This window comes from Limulus polyphemus, unplaced genomic scaffold, assembly GCF_000517525.1.
Source record: "Limulus polyphemus unplaced genomic scaffold, Limulus_polyphemus-2.1.2 Scaffold146, whole genome shotgun sequence".
NCBI classification, from domain to species: Eukaryota; Metazoa; Arthropoda; class Merostomata; order Xiphosura; family Limulidae; genus Limulus; species Limulus polyphemus.
The window spans coordinates 578,923-584,922 of record NW_013665756.1 but is presented as its reverse complement, the minus strand read 5'-3'; positions in this window follow the sequence as shown (position 1 = coordinate 584,922).

Sequence of the window (6,000 nt, the reverse complement as noted above, 5' to 3'; positions counted from 1 at the left end):
ATTGACCGTCACATTATAACCCCCCACGGCTAGAAGGGCGAGCGTGTTCAGTGTGACGTGGATTCGAACCCGCGACCCTCAGATTGCGAGTCGAGTGCCTTAACCACCTGGCCATGCCGGGCCCTTTTAACAAAGTTATATTGTGGAACATCAAATCTGTCACAGTGTGGACAGGAGGACAAATCACGGGCTTCAAGATACCGATATTTTTGTAAGTGCTACATATAAATCTGTCAAGACAAAGTAAGGAAACAAAGAATGCTTATTTCATTTGCATTAGCAAAATCAGTGTTGCTGAGGAAATATTTAGGTTTGAGAGACTCCTGTCCCATTGGACAAAGCACAGCAATGAAATAATAGATATATAACACCAATAGTATGGTTCACCCTATTAAAGCAGAATCAGTGAATCTTTTGTTTTTGTATTCAATTACACATTGCATCATAAATGGATATGATGGGTTGGTAAAACACTAATTTATACAGTTCTTGAATGTGGTGTAACATATTTCAGAAGAAGTGTAAGACACTTGAGAAGACTTATTCAGTATCCAACAGCAAAGATAGTGTGGGTTTTTATTTCATGAGGGGTGACCATGGATCATGGCAACTCATTACTCAGAATCCTTGTGCATGCCTTCCATGCTTTACCCACAATGTCGAGGATATTTCAAACAGGGGATGGTTCACAACGAAAAGTTCTGGCCACAGTTGCGGGTTCCAGTGAATGATGCAAAACAAAATTTGCCCTAAACATTCAAGGGTCAGGGAAAGGAGACTTGAACCATCTTCTGAAAAATTTCAGGCTGGTAACTGTTTGGAATAGCTGGTTTACACAACAGGCTATACAGAGTTTGCTTTCGAACGCGGGCAGACCAGCCCTAGCCTCCACTGAAAACTTTAGCAAGATGGAAATATGAGACAGTCATTGCTGAGATGCACTGAAGTTTCAACTCCATGCAAAACTGACCACTCCACAGGGATGGTTCAAGGGTACCACAGAAAATTTTGCCTCTTAAGAGGAAAATTTGTGTCATTTAGAGAGAAAGATTACCCTGTAATGGCTTCATCAGATATCTTCACGAACAGGTTTTTGGAAATGCTATTCAGTGAGATGAAGAAGTACCACCTGGGTGTAAAAGGTGTTCTCACCTTACTGAGTGAGTTTCTGTAGCAATGAGGTATAAAGTGGCAACTTCAAACTTATAAAAAGAGACAAAGAAGCTTCTAACAGTAGTTACAGTAGCTTTACTTCTAACAGACTACTCTACCCAGGAACACACACCATGCTAAGCCCTAGTCCAGCCAAGGGATAACCATACACTCAAATTTCTTGGGACCGCAAGGCAACCATAACGGTGCCCAGTGAATGGGGAAGGCTATTACAGTTCTTTCCATGGTTTTTATTGAACCTAGGATTTTGGCTTCGTAAGCCCAAAACTTACCATTGTCCTACTGGGGGATGATAAATACTGTTTATCGCCTAGTGGAACATTATAAAACTACAAAAACTTTTATATGGTTTATATGTATATCAATATAAGAAATGTTCCTCTTAATTTTTTAGAGTTCTTCCAGAATTGTCTATATACAGAAAACTCCCTCTTCTGTAGACATCATTTTTGACCAAAGCCTCAGCAAGTAAATGAGTTAACAAGAAGTGGTACATGCTGCTGTAACAGCTCTGGCAAACTAACGAACTCCAAGTCGGACTGGCTACTGACTTGGGAAGTGCACCAAACGATATTATGGTCAGTCCAGTTCTCTCAGGGCTGGTCTGTCAGAATATAGGTGTGAGAGACACGATACCTGATTCATACAGGAGCATCCAGAACATTGGTAGATCTTATGATATATCCAGCATTCTGAACAAAACCCCCACTAGGCCCAGCTGAAACAAAATTCGTTCACTGAATAAACTAAATGTGAATTTCCACCTAGGCCTAAAAATATCTCTCATAAATGTAGTCATTACTGATCTTGTTTCTAACATTGACATCCTTGGGTTAGATGTACTGAACAGCTAGTGCCAGCAATGAACTGATGTTCCATGGAAGTTAACCAATGATGGCCAGATAGAGCCCAGGAACAGTGAAACTGCACGAGTTTATGTGGGAGAGAAATTCACAGTATTCCTACTTAGAAGTGGTGTCTCGTGGTTTTCTAAATACAAAGTCTAGACCATTTGTACTATGTAATGTGGTAATAATGCCCATGTATGAAGTATACTACTTCCTGTACAGAAAGCAAACAGCATTATCTTATGCAGCAGTTATCATTCCAAGGAGGGATGAAGTTCCAGTATTGTTCTGCAATTATGGGTGATCTGTTATCCTGTTTACAGCTGGAATGGTCATCAGCATGGTGGATGAATGGAAATAACTGAGGTTAGCAGAAGTTTTATGGTTGAGTCCACTGTGCTGCATCCAAAAGTGAGTACATGGTTACCAGACTTTGTGTAGCACAAAGATTGAAGATCATCAAGGTGTCATATGCACTTGTGCTTAATTTCAACTGCATCAAGTGGACCTTTAAGTCCAGTTATTGACTAGCCAGAGGTGTTTGTCCATTCTAGTCCACTTAAACGCCCAAGTCTTGTTCAAGCTGAATCGTGGAATGAAGTTTTGATGAAGATCATTATGCTCAGAATTTATTGTTCAGAGAGAAGCTGTACGCTACTAACAAACTGAAGACTCTTGGATCCAGCTTGAAGTTAAACTCTATAGAGCCCATGAATGAAAACGCATTGCTGGTCGATGCATCTAGCCAAATCAGTTGTTAGGTTGGTTTCGAAGTTTTCTTTTGATTGCCAATCAATCTGCAGGGCACAAACCCTTGGTAGACAATGCAACTACTGAAGTTTTGGAGAATCCATTGCAGACCATCACCTCTTTGCCAATTTAGGTTAGCCCGCAGTTGGCTTAGCCACAGTTGCCAACTTCATCACCACCTCTAGAAAAGAAGGAGCCATGGCAAACATTAATGCTTCTCCTGCAGTATTACCAAAACCAGAAGGTGCCACCAAATGTGTGCTTACCTCTGTTAAAAATACTACATCCCGAAGTAAAAAAAAAAGACTTTCCAAGAGCTAAAGTTGTCTCGAGGGGTGGCTGGGTGTGGGAAAGGTTTGATGTTGATATTTACTATACCAAACTACTCTTACATAATAAAACTGTAATTGCTCTGATCGATGTTGATACTTACTATACCAAACTACTCTTGGATAACAAAACTGTAATTACCCTAATTTATGTTGATATTTACTATACCAAACTACTCTTGGATAACAGAACTGTAATTACCCTGATTTATGTTGGTATTTACTATACAAAACTTCTCTTAAATAACATGACCGTAATTACACTGATTTATGTTGATATTCACTATACAAAACTACTGTTGGATAACAGAACTGTAATTACCCTGATTTATGTTGGTATTTACTATATAAAACTACTCTTGGATAACAGGTCTGTAATTACATTGATTTATGTCAATATATACTATACAAAACTACTCTTGGATAACAGGACTGTAATTACACTGTTTGGTGTTGATATTTACTATACAAAACTATTCTTGGATAACATAACTGTAATTACACTGTTTGATTTTGATATTTACTGTAAAAACCAATCTTGGCTCCTCCTATACAAAGTACCACTATTACTGACAGCAATAATAATGTTCAAGTTTTCAAAGAGAAACCAGAGAAGAGCAGTTGGTTGTTGCTTCCTTGTAGTAGACTTCTTACATATAACCTCTACTTTAGTACCAGAGCCAGTGAAGAATGAAAGGAGTGAAACTGAGCTCACACATAACAGTCTTACCAATGACAAAAATGGTAGTATCCAAAAAACTGGCAAGTACACCAAGAATACACCTGCCCTGACTGACCCTAAATAAAAAGTGTAATCATGGAAGTTAATGATAAAAATAATAAAGCAAGCTGGACTCATTCAACTTTTATAAAAAGAACACTACAAGAACTCTTGAATGAGGTATTGGGAACACTATTTTAAAGCAATTAGATTATAAAATAGTAAAATGAACAGCTCCACACTGAAATTATTGTCTTTACTGAATGAATCAAGACACACATCAAATTTATGAAGAATATTTTAAAAAATTAGTTTAAACAGATTAAGTTCAATAGAATAGACACTGTTGTTGTTTGAACAAACATCTGAGAAGACTGGTTATCAAATCCTGAGAAGAATGAGACAGTAACTGCCTGGTCCAGCTCTACATAAAGAAGAAGAACTTCTTAGAGGTACACATTCTATTAAAGGAAGTTTGTTACAGAGCTTACATTCAAGACTTTTCCCTTACTATGCATATAAAGCTTAAACATGCAATAATCTGAGCCCATCCATAAAAGGAACTGTTGTAGCTAAACTAGCTTTTATAAAACATTAGCACTACTTGCATGATCTAAAAAGCAGAGTACAAATTAACTATGAGTTCATGAATTTGTTTTCAAAGCTCAGGGGAGTGATCACCAGGTAGTTTGTTTGTGTGGAGTTAAGCACAAAGCGACACAATGGGCTATCTGTGCTCTGCCCACCACAGGTATTGAAACCTGGTTTCTAACATTGTAAGTCTGCAGAAATACCACTGTGCCATTGGGAGACATCACCAGGTGGACCATAGTAGAAAATTGAATTAGTGTTAGAATGCCATTCAGTTTTAAAACACTGTATTACAGATGAACTCTTTAAAATGTAATAAAATGCTCTTTCAACGAATACTCTGATTTTATTAATGAAGACAATAATTCAGCACAACAGAAAGAAAAGTGGACTAATGTGGTTCAGATGTCCAAATGAAGAATTAGTAAGAAGACGTGACAAAAAATTAAATTTTCACAACCTTCCCATAAAAACTTGAATGTGAATCAGAACTGATCCAGGCTTCTAGGATTATGTGCTCAGTAAAATCTTGTGGAAGTCTCTGAAATTACATTCTTAGACTTTGTATCTAGTTTATGAACATTCTGTCTGCAATATTGTCTGGGGATGTTTAAAAATTCTGTGCATTTCTTACTGTAAGTTAGTTCCCTGCAAACATGACTTAATCAACTTTAACTTCCATTAATCTGGCAGAAAAAGTATATGTACATCCTGTACAGACATGTGGAGTTTAAGGATTTTTAAGGTTCCTACTAATCTGAAGAGACAATTTTCCAGCCAGAAAACAATTACAGGGTATCATAAAAGAATATAAAACACGCACCTCCTGAGCCAAGAGAAATAAATGATAAAACTAAGAGAGTATTGATGCATAAAAATAAAAATGACAGTTAGGCATGTGGCACTGGGTATAGCAGATCCACTGCCAATTAAATCAAAGGGTAATCAGTATATTCTTATTATATTATTTTGATACATGAATAAAAGCTTTTTTTCTATCAAACCATGTTGCTTAGATGAAGAAATGGATTTCAAGAGTCATCAGCTGGATGGATTAGATTGGTGACTGGAATATGCTAAACACAGACCTTACCCTATAGCTCTTAATTGCAAATGGAGTTGCACCCTGTGCTGTTCAAACAATTTATAGATTTTTTTTTACTGAATGCACCAAAGTATATAACCATATAACAGTAGAAATATGACCAACACTATTATTTAATATGAAGAAGATTACACTGTGACATACAATAAACCAAGCAGACAGGAATGTTGTGTGTGTGTGTGTGTGTGTGTGTATATATATATATATGCAAAATGGTGGCAATGAAATAAATGACATTTTTCCAGAAAAAACATGTTGGAAATAAAAACTTTAGTTTCTTCACTTTAACACCTTCACAGTCAGATGTAACAAAATGTCAATTTTTTTAAATTCCACTTAAGAGTTGTAACTTAGTAGTAGCTCTACTGTGCATTCACATTAAACTTTAATGAGAAAATCAAGTCTAAAGAAAGATGTCTATATGACTTGAAAGGCTCTTGATACTTAACTATGTAATGGTTTGGTATATTCAGGTCAAATTGA